General features: G+C 35.6%; 1 protein-coding gene and 1 long non-coding RNA gene across 3 annotated transcripts in view; one reads left to right on the forward strand and one right to left on the reverse strand.

The window, feature by feature from the left end:
• elfn2a (extracellular leucine-rich repeat and fibronectin type III domain containing 2a) overlaps positions 1-20,801 on the reverse strand; it is a 246,919-nt gene that overhangs the window by 16,383 nt on the left and 209,735 nt on the right. The gene's annotated exons all lie outside the window — the stretch shown is intronic.
• Positions 13,108-15,797, forward strand: LOC141380199 (uncharacterized). Its single transcript, XR_012397836.1, has 2 exons — positions 13,108-15,444; positions 15,546-15,797. It is a non-coding gene; the product is annotated as an uncharacterized lncRNA (long non-coding RNA).

Raw genomic sequence — 20,801 nt, forward strand, 5'->3', positions numbered from 1 at the left:
TAGTATTTCTAACAAAGTTACATGAGATCTGCTTGCTTAATGTCTGTCACTGTGCTGTTTGCGTTTAAAATCTGATTTCTTAAAAAAAAATAAAAAAACTGCGATCATTACTGTCTGGCTAAGATACGATATAAAGTGGGTATCAGACCAAACAAGAAGCACTGCAATAAATTCCATTTTTCCATGCCATGTGTTCAAAATATACCCCAGTATTTTGAACAGAGTTTCTACGATAGCCTGCTGCTAATGATGACACCTGTGTTTAAATTATTTTTTGTCTCTTTTTACGCTTTAACAACCAAATGGATGCTCTATTTAACTGTTTATATTTGAATTATATTACAACATCAATACTGTAAAAAGCAACCATATCAAATTGAAAATAGTCACATAAACCTTTCATCCGAAGTTCATCATTTTCTGAAAAACACTAGCTGTGCATATAGCCCATTGAGCAAATGGTGTGCACTTTGTCAATTCTATTATGCAGTTTTTTTTATACAATATTCCAAAATGTGCATTAAAATAGGTAGAAACATAGCTAGGATGCCTCAAGATAGAAATAAATGGTATTGATATCCAGAAGTACTTTTTGTTAAAAAATTAAATCACATTTTACTCTGTTTGGTTAAACAAGACTCTCAAAGCAACAATGACTACGTTTACATGGACATCTTTAATCAAATTATTTGCCTTAGTCTGAATAAGACACTAATATGAATAAGGTGTTTACATGAGTTGCTTTTTGAATGTTTCTTTCATCATCTACTTTTACATGTTATAGCACAAATTCGATTAACGTCATTGTGTCAACACGCTATCCACATTCTACAGAGTTTCATGGGGTTTCATTTTTTATGTCAATTTTAACTACAGTTTGTCACTTTCACTTTCATACAGGAACATTTCATGCATGCCCCCCGTGACAAACGAGTTATTGGATGTGCGTATGAACTGCTGGAAGAGTGTTGTTTAAATGAAATTTGATACCGCATGCCACATGGGAAAAAAACTCATTTCATGATGCATGTGTCTGTGGTTCTTCACTGACCTGGTAGGTGCAGAGAAATGTGTCAAATTGCCTTGGTATAGACTATTCTGTCGCAAAGTGTGGCAAAAATCCTACACCATAATAATAGTTTGATTGCGAGTGTTTACATGTCTGTACTGTACTTCAATAATGCAAGTAAAATCAGCATACTTCACATGTCTTAATTTGATTTCTGTTTAGTTCGATTATGACCTTAATCAGATTAAATTGAACAAAAATCGCTGTTAGATGCTAGTATTAACGAAATCATATTAAAGTCAGATTATTTGTGTCCTCGTAAACATTCTCAATGACCCAGTTAATGGTGTTACTTGAGGGCGAGGCACTCTGTTTCATTGACCAATGGCAGGAGCTAGTTTAAAATCATTGTTCTGACAATAATTTATGCTAGATCAGCACAAACTTTTCAAAACTTCGGGCATTAAAAATCACTTTGTTTCAGCAAGTTGCTACCAGTGTGAAGTTTTAAAGTAAGATATACATAATATTAATATCTACAAGTATTTTTGCTCGGTAGTTGCTCATTTTAATTTACAACGCTCACAGTAAGCACAGGTTTTGGTTGGTTGAACTCAAGCTGCGGTATTATTCTGAGAACCACCACAATTTGCCATTTGAAGCACTTTAAAGCAAGTGCTTGATTTCTCTATTTTCTCCCCCTCAGCCACTGCAGTGTGCACTTGTTAGAATAACAATTTTATCTCCCAACAGCAGCAACATAGGCTGCCTGGAGTGGGAAAACTTTTTTTCAGAGGATGGGGAAGAACATGAAACAATCTTCGAGCGCGTGTTGATTTGCCTTTCACCAACTGACAAAGAAAGCCCCACCGTTTTCCTGCCGACTCGCTACATACGCAGCGAGCATTCTGAGAAAGCAAATTTGGTTGTTTTGTCTGAGGCGGCCGTCTGAGACATCAAACACCCCTCCGGGTTGCGGGATCACGAAAATTGCCAGAGCTACGTTCACCCCGGGAGCCAAACTGACATGGACAGCCGCAGGGGCATTCAAACACTGTGAAACAAATTTGTCTGTGTCAAAATGCCCAGACGTTGCCCTGTCGCTCTGACATCCAATGACCTACACGGGACCAAAGCCCCCAAAGGGGCAAAGCTTTAACTTCCTGAATTCTAATTAGTGGCTTCTCGGCCTTCGGGTCTCGACTGAAAGGATTGGGTTTTTCAAAGTGCCCTTAAAATCTGCTTCTTATTATAACTTAATACTTCTCAACCTCTTCCTCTGTTTCTTGTACAGTGTGTCAGCAATATTTATGCCGGTTCACTTGCCAGAATTTTAGTGCAGGAAGAGGATTTTAAATTACTGCCAAAATTGACTGTGAGGTTAAGAGGTATTTTGACTAACACACAGCAGTGTTGCCCTTTTAGCTCTGTCTCTTTTATTACCTGACCATTTTCAAAATTGAAAATGGTTACAAAAGCAAGTTTCTGAAACTTAAAGTAGTTTTGGTCAGCAAAATTAGGTGCTTAAACATCAGTAGATGATTTTTAGCTTTGACAAAATGCATCCTAAAAAAATAATGTGTGTGGTTGTGTTATATAGTGTTAATTTAAAAATGTAATAGTCAACAAATAATTAAGTTTATTGAAATGTAGAATAACTCTATAAAATGAATAATGAAGTGGCACGCATACTTCTTCAAGAAGAACTTCTGACTAGCTATGCTCTCTACTCTAAATAACCATGTTCATATGGAGCAATTTTCTTCTCGTTGGCTGACCACGCTGACAGGTACCCTGAGGCGGACATTTTGAAGTAACCGAGGTGATAATACAGCATCTCCACACTTTCTGACTCTTTCCGTTCTCCCCTGAGGTAAAAAGTCTGGTTTAAAAGCTGGCGATGCTTCATATTTCAGAAATAGAGAGCAGAATCATATGCTTAAACATATACTCTGCACTCTATTGTGACAAATTATGCACACACGCACCTTCATTCCTACCAAAGATTGAAAACTATAATAAGATATGTCTTGAAAACTAGATAGCAAGGAAAAGAAATGAGTATGGACAAAATCCACTGATGGAAAAATGAAGCTCACAGGTAGAATGAATGCATTTACATGGCGGCATTACTGTATAACGATTGTGACACGTTGGTATATTAACAATTATTGTTATAGTTACAAATAACTATTTACATTTGACTTGATATGAATGGGCAATTAGACTGGCAAATCATAGAAAGAGCTAAAAATTTCTGCTTAACACATTTTTTGGGGTTGGTAGATTAGTACACAAACATGTACTACTTTCAGGTCCTAGAAGTTGATTTGACAGGATAAAAACATAAAAATCTTGCTTATATAAACCAAGTGTAGTCAAGCCCTGTCTGTATGCTTGCTTCCGGGTGTCAGGCAATAATCCATCCTTGACATCTTGAAATCTTTTTGACTGTGCCATTTTTACAGTTGTTGTAAACAGCTACTCTTCACTTGATGCACTACAGGAAGGAATCTGACGTAATTTAGTGACAGGTAAAGCGGCCAGGTCTCATAAATAGTCATGAGTGCGTACTTCTGCCCTGGCTTTTGGGAACCTCTTCAACCTCTTCTCTTCTACCCAGGAAAGAGCGATACGCCACAAGCACCTGCTGGTGATAAAAAAAAAAAAGCTCATCACTAGCCTCTTGTCTGGTTTGAGAGCGTGAGTCACCATTTCATGACAAAGTACAGTGAAACAGAAGCTTCATCTAAGCAGCCCTTAGTAAACCGCTCAATCGCACCTAATTTAACAAAAGCGATAATACCACAAGCACTTCTGCTAATTGACCGTTTTATTGTAGATGATTTAGGATATTGTGAGATGCCAAATACATCTGTGCCTGTATCAGGGGTATTCAATGTTATGATTTCAAGCAAGTTTAAAGTAAAGAAGTACCACACTTTAAGTTAAACTATACTATGAACTTTAAGCATAACCCTTTGGGTTCTATTCTACCTGTACAGTTTGAAATATACCAAATAGAATAAGACAAAAAAGGATCTTTAAAAAGTTTGTCACTTTTGAGATCAGGAGAGTGAGGTTTACAGATTTCATTAGATGCATTAAACTCACCCCAATCCGGGTCACGACACCAATATGAGCCCTCTGGGTTCTACTCAACCTGCTTCAAGCAGGACTTAAACTGGAGATTTCTTCATGGGAATCCCTCATTCCAACCAGGATCACAACACTAATTTAACACCATTGATTCAAGGACTGGCAATTTTAATACCTCACCTCCACCTGGGTCACTGCACCAATGTTACATATCCAGTTCTAAACTCTGAGTGGGATTCACGTTGGCAATTCTGTCATGGGAATGCCTTACTCTAACCTAGGTCAAGGCACCAGTTTTACACCTCCAGTTAATTTGGCACTAAGAATGACTGGAATGGTGTTTCTGACATGGTAGGGTGGCAAGCTATCAAGGACCCTAAAGACTGCAAGGGCCAGCATCAGTTGCTAATGTGCCCCTTAGGGGAATGACATTTACTCACACAGCCTTTATTGGTCTCCATTAAACTCACTCTTAAACCCCTAAACCTAAACCTCACTCCCATTAAAGTTAAGAGCAACCCCTTTGGTTTTACTCAATCTTCGTATAGCAGGATTAAGAGATTTTGACATGGATTCAATCCGGCAACTCTGTGATGGACATACCTTACTCCCACCTGGGTCACTGCACCAGTGTAACCTCACCGCTTCTTCTTGACCATTCTGTGTGGGATTCAAGCTGGTGATTCTGCTATAGGAATATCTCACTCCCACTAGTGTCACGGCACCAATGTAACCCTTCTCAGATTCTACTTGAGCGCTTTGAGTGGGATCCTGCTATGGGAATCCCTGACTCCTACCTAGGTCACGACACTATTGTAGCCCCTCCGGATCTACTCAACTTGCTCGAAACAGGATTTGAACTGATAATTTTGACACAGGTATACCTCACTCCCCCCAGGGTCACGGCACCAATGAGCAGAATTCAATCCATTGCAACTAAGATTTAGGAGGCAGGTACTCTGCAAGGATGCTAATGAATAGAGCCTCTAGTGTCTGTTGTTAATTTGCCTTATGAAATCAATAAAGTTCTGCTAAAACATGATTCAGTAGAAGTTTTAATCTCTTCCTCTTCATTTAATGTGTGACTCCAGTTTAAACATGGAGGGCTGTAATCCTCTACAGGTCATTTCTGACACTTTGGCTTCATGTGATTCACTTTTATGTTGTTGTGTTTTATCTGTGGTTTATTTTGAGCATCACAGACACATTATAGGGACAGTTATTTTACACCTACAACAATTAAAAAAAAAAAACATAAAAAGGAACACTAGTATCCTCATACTTTTGTGATTCAGTCATCCGGTAGTCTTTATACTGACAACACAGATCTCAACAAAACCACAAGGTGTTCACAACCGGGGAACAAAACAAACAGAAAGTGTGAGAATCCAGCGAACACTAGCTATACCCAAACACACACGCAGTTTGTCCACACAGCAGACAGGATGGATGTAGGTCATGTTTGGCCAAAGGCTGCGTTAGAAGGGTTGATGCACTCATTTGTGCCGGACGCAGATAGTCTTGTCATGTTTCATCCACCCCTTCCCATGAGACAGGCTAACAAAACACTGGGACTCGGAAAGGCAGGACCAGCAAAGAGGAAGCGTTGCGTGAAGGTTATCTGCCGCCCCGAAAGATTCCTGATCCACTTTGAGCTTTATATCCTTGCCAGGCTTGTATTTCTGTCCATACTAGTTGAGACACTATAAATTCGGCTGAAGTTATTTGGCAGAGGTTGTACGTTATGATAAAACAGCCAATATACCTGACGACTGCAAATTGTGGTAGTTCGATACTAATTTGTGTGGTGGTGTGGATTAGTCATTAAAGATTTAGGGTGGAAAGGTTGTAGGTACTGGTGATTCATGAGTTTGTCGTCTTGAGCCAAAGCTATCCCAAATTTGCTCCAGGCAGGGTTGGGACTAGTCAATGTGCTCTGTGAGGCTTTGTTAAAAAGACAAAATAAAAATGTATTTTTCTTTAACACACTAACAATACCGTTCATGCTTTATATGAAATGTTATTTTATTTACTTTCATGTTAATTCACAATGCTTTGCTTCTGCTTGTGAAAATAGCTTTTATACTTTTTGTCAGACAAATTAAATTCTAATTTAGAAAAAGCTTTTTTTTTTTTTTGAAATTCAAATAAATAATTTTGAAACAAATGTGAAAAATATCTTAAGGGATTCCACAAAAAAGTCTCTCAAACTTTAAAGCAGGTTGTGCAAAAAAGCCATTTACAATACAAACAACAAACTAATAAATAAACTAATAAATAAACAAACAAGTACAAGAACAACTGATTGCCATCTGTGAAATTAATTTGTATTTATTTTAACTAATGTTTAAACAATAGTTATAATAACTAATTTATAATAGATTTAATCATTTAGACAGTACATGTTATATTATTATTTTTTTTTTGTCACATTTTATTTTGATGATCCATTTGTTGAATTTAGGTTACATTGCATCTGCATGCCAACTAATTCTCATAAGATTATAAGTAAACTGTTAGGTTAGGGTTAGTTTAATTTGAGATGTACAAGATATAATCAGCTTAAATTGCACTTTAAAATTTAAACAAGGTTAACTAGGTAAGTTAGGTTAAATAGGCTAGTCATTGGATAATAGTGGCTAGTTTTGTAGCCAATATAAAACATTTATTTATTTAAAGGGCTAATAGCACTGTACTTTGAAATGTTTTATTTATTTAAAATTCCAGCCAGACTAAAAAAATAAAATAAAATAAAATAACAGAAAATGCTGTCACACACTTCTGTTATCTGTTAAATATCACTTCAGAAAAATTAATAAAAAAATAATTTTCACAGAAAGGCTAATAAATAAGACATGTTGTTAACATTATTGGTTCAAAGTCTTGAAATAATTTAGAAAAGCATTGATGTACTAAATCAAATGGGCTAAATGCACAATAAGTGTTTTTCAGCCATTGATGAACTTCCATTGAATGGTTGCTTTAATTAAAATATAATCAGTTAAATCAACACAACCTCATGGCAATTCGTAACTTTTTTGATTTAGTGGCTAATTCATATGAATTCATACAATCTCGTTTGTATAATTTAGCTGATCCCCCAATGACAGTTGGGTTTAGGTGTGGGGTTGCATGCCAAGCCTTCTTTTTTAACCTGTACATTTATGTACAAATGAATTCGAATTAGCCACTAAACTGACAAAACGTAAAATAGTTATGTTACCTCGTGAGGCTGGTTAAATAGACTTGCTCGGGCGTAAAACAAAATGAAAGACCATTTAAAAGCAAGCGCCATCAAGAGCAGCAGGTGAATGCTAAAACTCCATTGAAAAGATTGTGGTAAAATAAATTCACAAATTTTAAAGACGTGCGGAACAATAGAATTTAATACAGTGCTTCTTGTTTAGAGGCCCACTTTATGTCATATATCAATCAGACATCGACGATCATCGAATTTTTAAGAAATCAGATCTTAAATGTGACAATTTTAAAATTGAATCGCAGTTCAGAAAAAGAAAAAAAAGAAAAGGAAGAAAGAAAGAAGGGTGCTTCTTAGAATACTTTGATTGTTAAAATATAGTTTGAAATATAAAAAGAATAATAATAATAATAATTAAAAAAAAAAAAAACGTTTCAATCAAATTTCAGTTTTGTAGGTTTTGTTTGGCATCTTTGAATATTGTCATTGCACACAGACAGAGATATCAAATAGCTACTAAATAGACAAGAAAACAACATTCACTTACAAGCAAATCCCATATGCTAGCCTGAGGACGAGTGGATGTGAATCTGCAACACACAGCGCTGACTCTTGGTGACAGTCAACATGTGTTCTTCAAAACATTGCACTGGGTTGAAGCTAACATTCTAATGCGACCAGACATTAGAGCCATAGACCCACAGAGTTGTTGTTTTTTCCTATATGAGCACAACATAACATGTTTACCCTGATCATGATGCCATTTGTAGAAAAGTCATCTATACATTTGCAGTAACCAAATAGCTATTCCTTTCAAACAACCTCATGATGAATATCTCAGCATACTTGCATGATGCTTTGTGACACATCACCTTGTCAGCGAATGAAACAATCAACTGTTTATAAAATTACCCATTTCCCCACATCCATCACAGATCATTTTCCGCCTTCAGTCACAAAGATAAAATCATCCCGCCGACAGATGTTTACTTTAAATCGCACATCTATCGAGACTCAAACTCCGCAATGAAGTCTCATGAATAAAAGAAGTGCAATCAGAAAAAAAGAGCAGGTAAAAAATAGGTGATTGAATGATCACAGAATGTCAAAATGGAGGCCATCATTCACAGTGACTTTTATAATGTACACGACTGTCATCTTCTCCTTGATATGACTTACAATGCCAGTGATGCTTCCTTCATCTCAATATGAAATCCTTTTGCTGGAATGTATTGCTGATGCTTTGTTTTTGTCATTGAAAGTTATGCTAAATTCAAAAGAACATATAGCGGTGTCCATATCAACTATATTGATAATAGTACAGAGGACAAATAACACTGGAATCACTTTCAGATTATTTTTTTTTTTTTCAGTGAATGAATAATAATAATTTTAACAGCCAATCGGAACCCTTATTGCTTTATTAGCTCACACATTTAATAAACAGAACATTATCATCTAGCTATTAGTGTGGATTGTTTTTGTTGTAGTTAATTTGTGGAAAAGAACTCCATATTAAGATATAGATATATGAACAACGCCTATAGAAAGGTTTAAGAATAAGAACATGACAATTCTGTTTTAGCTTAGCACATTGCCAGCTAAGTCAAACTATTCCACTAACTGTGTTGTTTACTTTCATACACTAACTGGACTTTTAATGCTTAAATGTTAAAGAATTCTTATTGTCATACTTTACTTGGTGTGAACAGCCATTATATTTTTGTACTTTAGCACATTTGACAACATCTATGATGACTGAGAGATTAAAATAAATGTTAAATCGCTAATTTAGCTTTTTTATATGCTAACTGCTATTTAAGCCTTTGATTCTCTGCAAGAAGCAAACAAATAATTTCATCACATGGTTCCCTCTAAAAATGTATTCTAATTGGTCAATCATTGGTGACACAGTGGCTCAGGTTACACAGCAAGGTGGTAACAGCAAGGAGGTCACTGGTTTGAGTCGGGTCATTTGGCGTTTCTGTGTGGAGTTTGCATGTTTTCCCTTGTTCGAGTGGGTTTCTCCCACAGTCCAAAGACATGTGGTACAGGTGAATAAAAAAAAAACTAAATTGGCTATAGTGTTTGTGTGTGAATGAGAGTGTATGGGTGTTTTACAGTACTGGGTTGAAGCTGGAAGGACATCCGATATGCTGAACATATGCTTGATAAGTTAGCAGTTCATTCCACTGTGGTGACCCCTGATGAATAAAGGGACTTAGCCGAAGGAAAATTAATCAATGAATGGTCAATCATGACATTTTAATGTAGGCTATGCTATTCTATGGTTAAATAAAATAGATTAAGCTAATAACACAGGCTAATCCAAGAACTACGAATGTCATTATCTTGCTAATGAATAATAATGATATTAGGAGAGTGTAGGCTGCATCCAGACATTTTCTTTTCTTTTGGGAAGCTTTAAGTTTAAATAAGAAGTTAGTAATTTGCTAATTCAGATTTATGTTTTGAGTCTAACTGTTGAATTTTCTGGAAAGTAGCTGTGTAAACAGGCAAGTTCTAGCAAGTTGTTTTAGCACAATAAAGCTGATCAGCTAATCATCTGTTTTAGTTTGCGAGAACAACTGGATAAATGTATACATTATCCTTTTCTTAGTGGCTAGGAATATTGTAAAATTTGACATTTAGCACATAGCGCAAGTATGTAGCATAAGATTAACCAACACAATCTCACGGCAATTCATAACTTTTTCATTTAGTGGCTAATTCGTACAAATTCGTACGATCTAATTCGTACATTTTAGTACGATTTGCATATCCCCTAATGACGGTTGGGTTTAGGGGTGGGGTTAGGTGCCACGCCTCCTTTTTAAAATCGTACATTTTCTTACGACTGAACTCGTACGAATTCGTACGAATTAGCCACTAAACTGCCAAAACGTAAAATACTTACGTTTTCTCGTAAGATCAGGCTGGATTAACATACATTTGTATAGTGTTAGCATTTAACACATTAAATTACACATTAAGTACATTAAATCCAAAAATAACACTTTGCGGATTTCTAAATTTGCTGCAACTAAAATAAGTTCATTGAACATGTAAAAATCTGTATTATTCTTCTGGCAACTAGCTTAAGTTTAAATAACTCTACAGGTTATATTAGTTAGTATGGGTTATATTGGTTATTTGTTACATTTAAAATGACGCAATATGAAAATAAGTAATGTTGGCAGTTTATAGAAACAAACCAGATTAAACCCCATATGAAATAATTAAGCATTAAGTGTAATGTTGTCATTTGACAGAGACAATTACAGTACCTTGTTACCTCGAAAAAGTTATACGGTTTTGAAAACACCACTGCCAATCTATAAAAACACACACGCTAAACCTAATAGCATTGTCACATTTTGCTGGTTATTTCCCAAAGAACTCATAAGAACTGCTCTAACTTGTGCAATTTTTTAAAAATTAATCAAAAGAAAGTTTTTTTCCTAAGCATTAAATCCCAAAACCTCCCTACAGCGATCCCTCCTGCCACTCATTCCCCATTCAACCAAGCACACACACACGCACGCACAAATAAAAATACAATGACATTTCTCTGCTCTGATGCTTTTATTGACAGCCTGTCAGATTGGAACTCCCATGATTCCAAGCTCACTGAACTACAAAGGCACTGGTTTCACTCTCTATGTGACCTTCAAATAAGTCTTAGCTTGTTATGAGTTACAGATTTTAGAAAGGTACAACCGTATTAGAAAATGAATAGAAAATAAATGACATTATGATGTTTATTTAATGAAATATATATTATTTTTTGTAAAGCAAACATTAAAAAATAATGTTGTGATGTAAAATAAATTAAAATTAAGATACAAATAAACATAAATAAAAAAATAACAATTAAAATAATTAAATAAAGGGAAATGCTGTAAATATGCTGAATTTATTGAGCTCATTTATCATTGTTCATCAGGTGATGGAAAAAAAACAGCATGGGTTTTAATTTGGCGACTGTTTCAAGGTCTGAAAGCGTGTCGTCTGTGGTCTCATTAAAGATGATGAATGAATGAGTGCCTGCGGGGTGCCACGTCGAACAGCGGGGCGAACTTTCATGTGGCCACACTTGTTTGCATACGTTTGTGTGCATGTGCGCTGTAATTCTTCATCATCTGTCAGGTTCAGATGTCTCCCAAATCGAACTACAGAGGGAAGATCCAGGGCGGTCTTTTTATTGGCGTACTCCCTTAAGGCAAAGATGACATTCACAGGTAGAAAAGCGTTTCTTTTCCGCGCACTTCTTTTTTCATCACTTAACTAAAAGCAGGCTCTCATGTTGGCGCAGTCACACTAGTCCTCAGCGGAGTCTCTTCAAGAAGTGAGACTGTGAAAATTAAAACACCCGCTGACATAATACTACATGAAAATGTGCGACATTTACAGTGTTATGCATAAATGTTCCACATTTGAGGATCCGCTCATGAAAAAACAATTAAATGAAGTTTTTTACATTTTTGAAGCCATCTCGAGCGCTGTTTGACTGCACTAAATTCTCCACGTTTCTTGACAGCCTATTTAAAAATGAAGTATGATTCATGTTCAAAGCTCAAAGAGCTTTATTTTAGAAAGAGTTTTTTTTTGTTGTTGTTGTTTTCAAAAGAAGACAAAGAAGCATAAGCGATGGTGAAAAACAATTAACTGATTGTCTCTGGTCAAACAACAGACAGCTCCGCCTCCAAATTTACACCATTGGTTGATTTACTGTAGCTATTTCAGGATGAATCTTCTATGGGTCATTATTGTATGAGATTCAGACAAAGAAAAAGTATGCACTTTTTAAAATTGGTATAGACGTCAACAAAATACTTCAAATAAAATAAACTTATAAATAAATTGGAATGTTATAGATTATGATCTATAACATTCCAATTTATTTATAAGTTTATTTTATTTGAAGTATTTTGTTGACGTCTATACCAATTTTAAAAAGTGAAAATATATATTATATATATATATATATAATATATATATATATATATATATATATGAGCAATATCACACTCGTAGCAGTGCAATTTGGCTGTATATCGGCATTAATCTTTAGATCAGTAGTGTCTGCTTTTTGCTGACTGTATGTGGGCAGAGTAATACACAAAGGGTAAAGAGGCTGTACTGGTGCTGATATTACTTAAATATATATTTTGGCCAGAATAAAAGCAGTTTTTGTTAAAAAAAACTTTTTAATACATTAGGTATTAAATTCTACCATATTTTACCTATTTTTTTCTCGATAGTCTACAGAACAAACCATCAATAACTTGCCTGATTACCCTAATCTGCCTAATTAACCCAATTAACCTAGTTAAGACTTTAAATGTCACTTTGAGCTGAATAGAAGTGTCTTGGAAAATATCTAATCAAATATTATTTACTGTCAACATGGCAGAGATAAAATAAATCAGTTATTAGAAATGAGTTATTAAAACTATAATGTTTAAAAATGTGTTGAAAAAATCTGCTAATATACTAATTAACCAATTCAGTGTTATTTTAACGGTGATTTCAAACATCTTAAAGGCAAGATTGTCCTTTTAAGGCTGTAAAAACACACACAGACACATAAGAAAGAATGATAATAATGTGTGCATGTTTCTGTATTTGAGAATAAAGGGGATTGTTCAAATATAAATTGTTTTGGTCATTTGGATTATGGTCATATTTCACACTGAATTTCTACAAAAAACTACTAATAGTTAGTACAACCCTAAGCACACAAAAATACATGTTTTTTTATTTTTTTATTTTTTTTTATTTATTTATTTTTTTTTTTAGAACGACTAATAGTGTGAATTTGGAGACTGGGCTATCTGTTTGTCTACCAATGACAGTGTTTATTTCTTCCATTGGACACAAGAGAAGATATTTTGAAGTATAAAAATTTTTGTTTAAAAATGTGTTGAAAAATCTGCTCTCCGTTAAACAGAAATTGGGGGAAAAAATAAAGAGAGGGGCTAATAATTCAATGGGATATTAATTCGACTTCAACTGTGTGAACACACACACACACACACACACACACACACACACACACACACACACACACACACACACAAACACACACATACACACACACTGTAGTGCATAGAAACTCATTTTCAGCATATAAATCCTCATAGCCGCATTTGCTCCTTGTTCTATTAAGCTATAAAATATTTATCAGATTTTTCTTAAACAAATCCCCAATGTGTTTCAAATTGATACCAGGGGATATCTTAAGATATATCTAAAGCTCTATGAGCTGGCAAAGATTTTTTATTTTTTTTAAAACTACATTTTCCATGACTCATGCATAAAGCTGACATTATAGATAAAGCGATCTTTTGGGGATAAGAACTAATATCTTTAATGCGCTTATTTGCGTATTGACGCCAATCTAAAGAGAGTTCAAATAACACAAAGATGTCCTTCGTGTTTCATCTTTTTCTGTTTAAATGAACTTATTCGTTGTCGAAACACAAACACCGCCTTGAGATTCGGAGATTCAAGCACTCAAAAAAAAAGTCTCATTTACAGGAACAACCCTGAGGTTAATATGCTAATTAACCAAGTCAGTATTATTTTAACGGTGATATCAAACCTCTTAAAGGCAAGTTTGTCCTTTTTAAGCTGTTAGACACACACAGACACAAGAAAGAAGTAAAAAATGTGTGCATGTTTCTGTATTTGAGAATAAAGGAGATTGTTCAAATATAAAGTTTTGATCATTTGGATTATGGTCATATTTCACACTGAATTTCAACAAAAAACTACTAATAGTTAGTAGAACAACCAATAGTGTGAATTTGGAGACTGGACTATCTGTTTGTCTATCAATGACAGAGTGTTTATTTCTTCTATTGGACACAAAAGAATATATTTTGAAGTATCTAGCCCCTGATGTAGAGTACATGATGACAGGAACTTTAATTTTTGGTCAACCATCCCTTTAACCCTGATTTTTTTTAGAATAACAAGTGGGGAAAGACATTAAAAGTCCCTGTGTTTGGAAAAAAAAAACATCTATTTATGTGTTTACATTCGCCTCTCTCTTTCACTGCCTACCCAAGAGTCTCTAAATCAAATATTCCAGTTTCTCTCAGTCTCCCTCTACATGTATCCTGTCAGAATTTTAAAGCAGTGGGGGTGAGTCAGAGGCTTTACTGCCAGCAGATCACTGAGGCACAGAGCTGTGGTCAGCAGGGATTGCTTCCGATGTGTTATCTATCGCATTTCTCTAGGATTCTCCCTCTGTGGTGATTTATCACCGCACAAATCAGCAAATCATCCAGCCTGGGCACAGCCTTAACTACACAAATACACTTAGATGCACAGAATCTCACAGGGAAGAAGAGGCAGAAAGCTAGAAATAACATGCTATATGGATGGAACAACAAGCACAAAACATACAATTGCAGCATCTCGAAATATTTTCTGACTTGTGCTAGTTTATCAAAGTAAGCAATTAGCATTTAAAATTGTGCTTGCTGAAAAAAATGGTTTACATATAATGTACATCAGATATTAGTTTCAGAATTCACGGTGGCCAAATGGCACAACAAATCTCCGCCTACAGAAAAAACAAAAAGATAACAAAACAGCACTTGCACTATGTTGCATGTACAAGAATTCAATTTTATAGACTAACGGAATACCTCTATACAAAAATAAATAAATAAATAAGGCTTTGAGTAATATCTGAAACCAGACATTTTGTTTTTATTTATTTTTTAGTTTATTTTGCTGTTTTTGCCAGTTTGGGTTGGGGGGGGGGGGGGGGGGGGGGGGGGGGTGTCAAACTTTAATAAACTCCTCTTAGAGATTCAATCAGATCAATATAGTGTTTGGTTGATTTGATCTAAAGCCTTTGGAATGTTCAATTGAGAAGATCAACATGAAGCCACACAAAATTGGCTTTGCAACAGTTTCACAAATTCATGTCAAATGCAAATTAAATGCAAAGTTTTGAAGGAAGAAAGTCTGAATACTCGTAAAAAAGTTTCCCAATTATTTGTCTTTAATCTAAACAAAATGTATATATACACTCTAAAATTTAAATTACATTGATTCTCCACAGATTCTCAATAGGGTTTAAGTCAGGACTGTGGCTGGGCCACTGCAAAACATTAATGTTTTCATCTGCTAACCATTTCTTCATGTCTTTTGCTGTGTGTTTTAGGTCATTGACGTGCTGAAATGTCAACTGGTACTCAAAGCCAAGCATCTCTGCAGAATGCCTGACGTAGCTGTAGAGAATTTGGAGGAATTGCTTCTTTTTCATGGTCCCATTTACTTCTGTTACCTGTTGAGTCACTTAAAACAGCTGTCCCCAGTGAAATAGGGTAATTAAGGATGCTTTAGAACAACTTGGACTATTTGTAAAGGTATATAATTTTAGATTATTCCATAGACTGACCATTTCCACAGGGCATGAATGAGATCAGACATTCCTCTTTTTGTTCAAATGTAAATAACGTTTTCCACAACGATGCCTCTTGTACATTGTCTTATTATCTTTTTGGAGAAGCCTGTGTCATTTTCTGAACTGGACTGACACAGTTTAAATTTACTAAAATCTTCTCTGTTAAGCTGCTTTGACACAATCTATGTAAAAGAAAGAAATAATTAAATAGTTGCCAGGGGTATGAATCTTGTTAGGCTTGAATGTTTACAAGTATATATAGTTTCAGAGCCTACTACACATGAAAATTATTAATCTAAAATATTAACCAACATTTACAGATTGCAAAATCCATTCACTGACAGGCTGACTATTTCTCTAGATGTTCCAGGGTTTTTCCTGAAGCTTATCCAGCTAATAAAATTAACAGACTAAAGTGCACTCTCCAGTTTTTGCTAATTAAAACCGCTTACACTTAAAGGAATTCAATGTACTTTTAAGAAATTATTAAAATCATGTACACTCACATGAAGAAAACAGGGATCAGAGAATTAACTGCTCTACGTGGAGTTAGTGTGTTGAGATAACATTAGTCATTTTATCTACAGTGTAACTGATAACAAAAATACAAATAAATAAATAACAGCTTAGAAGTGAAATAGTAGCTGTTAATGAACATGAAAACTAATATGCCAAAAAGTGCTACTTCATCTTTGAAATGAATAAAAGCAAGTCAAAAATAAACCAGAGTACACATTAATGTCCAAGAGCAAATAAATGAATAAATAAATAATAAAAAATGCCAGCAGTGTTGACTAAAAGAATAAAAGTTTTTGTAGCTGACTTGTAAAAACTGTACGGCAATAAATGATTGTAATTCATAAATAGCATGAAAAGACTTGTTCCAGTACACAAATATTTGATTCATTTTCTACAAAACCAGAATTTTGCTAGTGTTCAGTATGTGAATGACATGCTGCTGTTCGCTGAAATGAGTTTTTATCAGTGTTGTATAAAGGAATTTACAGATAAGGTGTGTTTGTCAACCCAACCACTAGCACAGATACAAAAACCTTCAACACTAACAACCACCTTCTCTTTTTTATGCTAATATTCATTCCCATGTTTTCATACTCCCTGCTCTGATTTCGTCTTCTCTTTACTTACACTCAGGAAAGATATTTTTGTTGACATTTCGACGGTAAAAGGCACTTGTAGTGGCTTCAACAGTTTTTGTAGCATCTCTGAGAGGAGTGCAACAAGTGTGACAGAAAACCCAAGAAGATGCTTCAATACTTCTTGGCGTCAGTCTCGTCAACAGAGATTTGCATCTAAGCATACTGAGCTTTATCTTGCGGAGGTATTCAAGTAAAACACGAATGTAACTTCACCCCCCGACCCCCCCCCCCCCCCCCTTCCCCTAACTAAATTGGCCTTTCATGGATGACTGAGCATTGAAGGTGAAATCTGATGCTGAGAGACTATCATGAATAGTAGACTGAAATGGATTCCGAGAGGGAAGATCCACTTGACTGTAATGAATTCAAAAAGAAGTCAAATGCCTCTAGACGTCTTTAAATGCCAATAATTATGAATCTTGAATGTCAAGAACATCTTAAAAAGCTGTCAAAATGCTCCATATAGAGTGCGATTAAGACATATGCTGAATAAGCAACTGAAGGCCATGATGTATTTCAAGCAAAATCTAAGATTAAACAAAGGTGATGTCGTTTTGAACAAATATCAAGCTAAAACTAAGTTTGTTTGGTGTTCGAAACACAGAAATCTGCTTTGGAACGACTTATAAATTTGATCTTTTATTTTCCTTTCGAATAATGTGTACCGATGAATTAGAAAGGAAATCAGGTCAATCCTGCCTCTAAAAGTGGCACGAACAAGTGAACTGGATCAGCCCATCACTCCAGTTAGCATGTAAAAAAAAGTTAGTATGTGGAACCAAAAGCAATGAAGACCTAACGGAAAAGCAGGCCAGCTTTCTTGTTAAGTTCTGGTGCAGAGTCCTGCTTTCAATGTGCCATCTTGATTTATACCTTGCTCAAAGCAGCCATTCCCGAGAAGGACAACCTTTCTCCTTTAGAATCCCGGAAAAGTGGCAGTGCAGCACCCTGAGTGAAGGAGCAATGGGCCTTCTTGCTCATATTCTGGCACTTGACATTTCAAACTGAGTTTGTTATTTCCGACCCTCGTACTCCAGTCTGCATTATTCAAAATTCTTTTTTTCTTTTCTTTTCCTTTCCACCTCCACACTTGTTCTTGCTTTCTAGTCCTCTCCTGGCGTTTTAATCGGCAGGTGTTGACATTTCAAAGTGCCACTCTAGGGTGTACCGTCACACATGTCATGTGACAAGCGGGCAGATGCTTTTTTTTGTATTGTTTTGTTTTTCCCAGAAAGTTGCTTTCATAATTTGCTCCCTTTTTGTTTTCTACCTGAATTGTGTTGAGAAATCATTCTTTTTTCAGTTCCGGTAATTAAGTGAACGGCAAGATTTAATTGCTTCTGATGCAAACTGGAGCTGGGTGGTATGGTAGTAGCTTGGGCTTATACATCATCTATTGTGCCAGGATGGTGTAAGAAGTGGAGAGAGTCTCCCTGCTGCTTTTAAAGCAGAACATTGACTGGCTGCAGGCACTGAGGAAAGCGAGAAGAAAAGGACTGCTAAATGGGACCCACGAAAAGTGATGTAGGCAATGTGTCATGTGTATTAAGAAAGATGATGATCTGAAGCTAAAATGTCAGTATTTGAAACAAAGATTTACTTAGGGAAGATATTTTACAAACTAATTTCGAGAGAATCGAGAGAATGTGTTTATGATTGATCACAGCTGGTCCTGCATTAGCCAATTTATGATTCACCAAAGATGAAGATGAAGTTCTATTCCACAGTCATCTTTGTTTCGAAGAATCCCATTTCCAACTCTACTCCTCCTCTTTTCTAGATGGATGGCCTGACAGCCCAGTGGTAATCGCTGTTTTGCCTCACAACAAAAACGTCACTGGTTCTAGTTCTTAATAAGCCAGTCAACATTTCTATGCAGAGTTTACATAGTCTCACCATGCTTTTGTGGGGTCTACCCACCATCCAAAAACATGTGACTTAAATCCAAATCAGCACCATAGTCAAGCTCCTAGTAAGTAGTTATCTCTTCATAGCAAACCCTACTTGATCATTAGCTACAACAGTAGGAAAGTTCTTGAGATCTACCTGACCTCAAACTCCCCTGTCGCCCTGCAAAAGGGAGGGAGCCCCAGGCTCAAGGATCTTATGAGCTCAGGGCTCTCTCCCGGGACAGCATGCCAAACACGTTTTATAACCAATCATCAGCTAAGTGTGAACTCTTGAAATAGTAAGGTAAACCTTAGGGTAAGCCAACTTGGGCTGAATTGTTTTGCTGTTTGACCTTTGAAACCAAATAGACCAAAATCAGCAGCTTCTTCATCATCATGGTAACAAGATGCCATTATAATTGTGTCATGACTTTTGTCATTAATATTTTTTAGTAAAATGTTCAGTACTAAATTGGTCATTTTTATAACAGTAATGTTAATACTTAATGACATTTTAATGACAAATTATATTTTTTAACACTGAAATTGAAGTCAAGTAAAACATTCTTATGGTGGTGTTATAAAGTTTGTGACCTGACAATTATGTTCTCAGGTGACAATTATGTTTATGACAGATTTATGACAAGTTATGTTTTCTTAGCAATCTCAAGCTGTCATGGCAAAGACACTGACAGGTTCTGGCATCTTGGTAATGTCAAGTTGTCCAACAGACATCTCAAACATAGCTCTGTCTTAAACGGCACACTATACACTATGCACTCATGCACTTACACACTCAACAGCATAGTATATGTATGGACTGTCGTCCCACTAATCGGAAATTCAAATCGTTTCCTTCATGACGTTTGATGGTTGTCAAATCAGTGAAATAACTGACTAAACTATCAAATAATACCTGCCATGAGTATAACCGTATTCATTATCGGGAGGCGCTATTATCACTCTCATAGGAGAATTTTGATTTCATGTCCAAAATAAATAAAGTTATCCAACATGTGCACATGATATCTCTGCCCGTTCCACTACGTGAGCAAACCTGAGTGAGTGCATAAAGTGTCCATCATTCCACTTTTCATTTTACTAGCTGATTAAGTGCATCATCTGAGTAATTAAAGTGCAATTATTATTTATAATGCATAAGTATGCAATTTGGGACGCAGCTATTGTCTTCTTGCATTTAAAAATCATATAGTTGAGCAAATGGCACTTAATGACAGTGCATGTCATGATTTTATAGGTTTTATGACATCCTTATGTACACCCTCTTTAAATTACTATCATCAGGAGCTTCTTGAACAATAAATATCTTAGTCGTCCATCTTAATTCAATCTTACATCAAATACCCTGCTTGCATCATGCAGAGATTCAAACATAAAGTCATCTAATCCTCAGAAATCCATGGATTTCGGTCCATCAGTACAGAAAATGACTACTAATTTTTCATGCATATTACCTCTCAATAATATTCAAGAGTTAGATTGTGGTATTATCTGCTTAAGATTGGGATTCAGCTTATTAGCGTCCCTGGTAGATGATGTATTTTCATTAAAGACCACATAATGAGCCTTAATACTCCACTCAAATCTGGAACCATTTCCAACAGACGTTCATCCAGAACGCTTTCAGGGACAACACTATGCATTAACACCACATGTGAGGAAAATGTATTTCATATCTATTTTGCATAGTAGACATATGGCTTTCATGAGAAACCAAACAAATAAAGGGTTTAAGATATGTTTGGCAGGAATTCTCCTGTTGTTCGATGTCCTACATTCTCAAAATCTTTGCTGTGCTGAAAAGATGAGGTGCATTCCTAGTGCGTTTTTCTCGGCTCCTTAAGACGTGTTGGCATTTCGAAATCGCTTTTAATTAAAACCACCATCACCAAATGGCAAATCAATAAAATTGAACGCTGAGATGTGAAGGTGTTCTTAATAAAAGTGAATTAATAACATTAATTACCAATATGTTCCTTCTAGTTTCCTGATTCCCCAG

This window comes from Danio rerio, chromosome 22 (assembly GCF_049306965.1).
Source record: "Danio rerio strain Tuebingen ecotype United States chromosome 22, GRCz12tu, whole genome shotgun sequence".
In the NCBI taxonomy this organism is placed as follows: domain Eukaryota; kingdom Metazoa; phylum Chordata; class Actinopteri; order Cypriniformes; family Danionidae; genus Danio; species Danio rerio.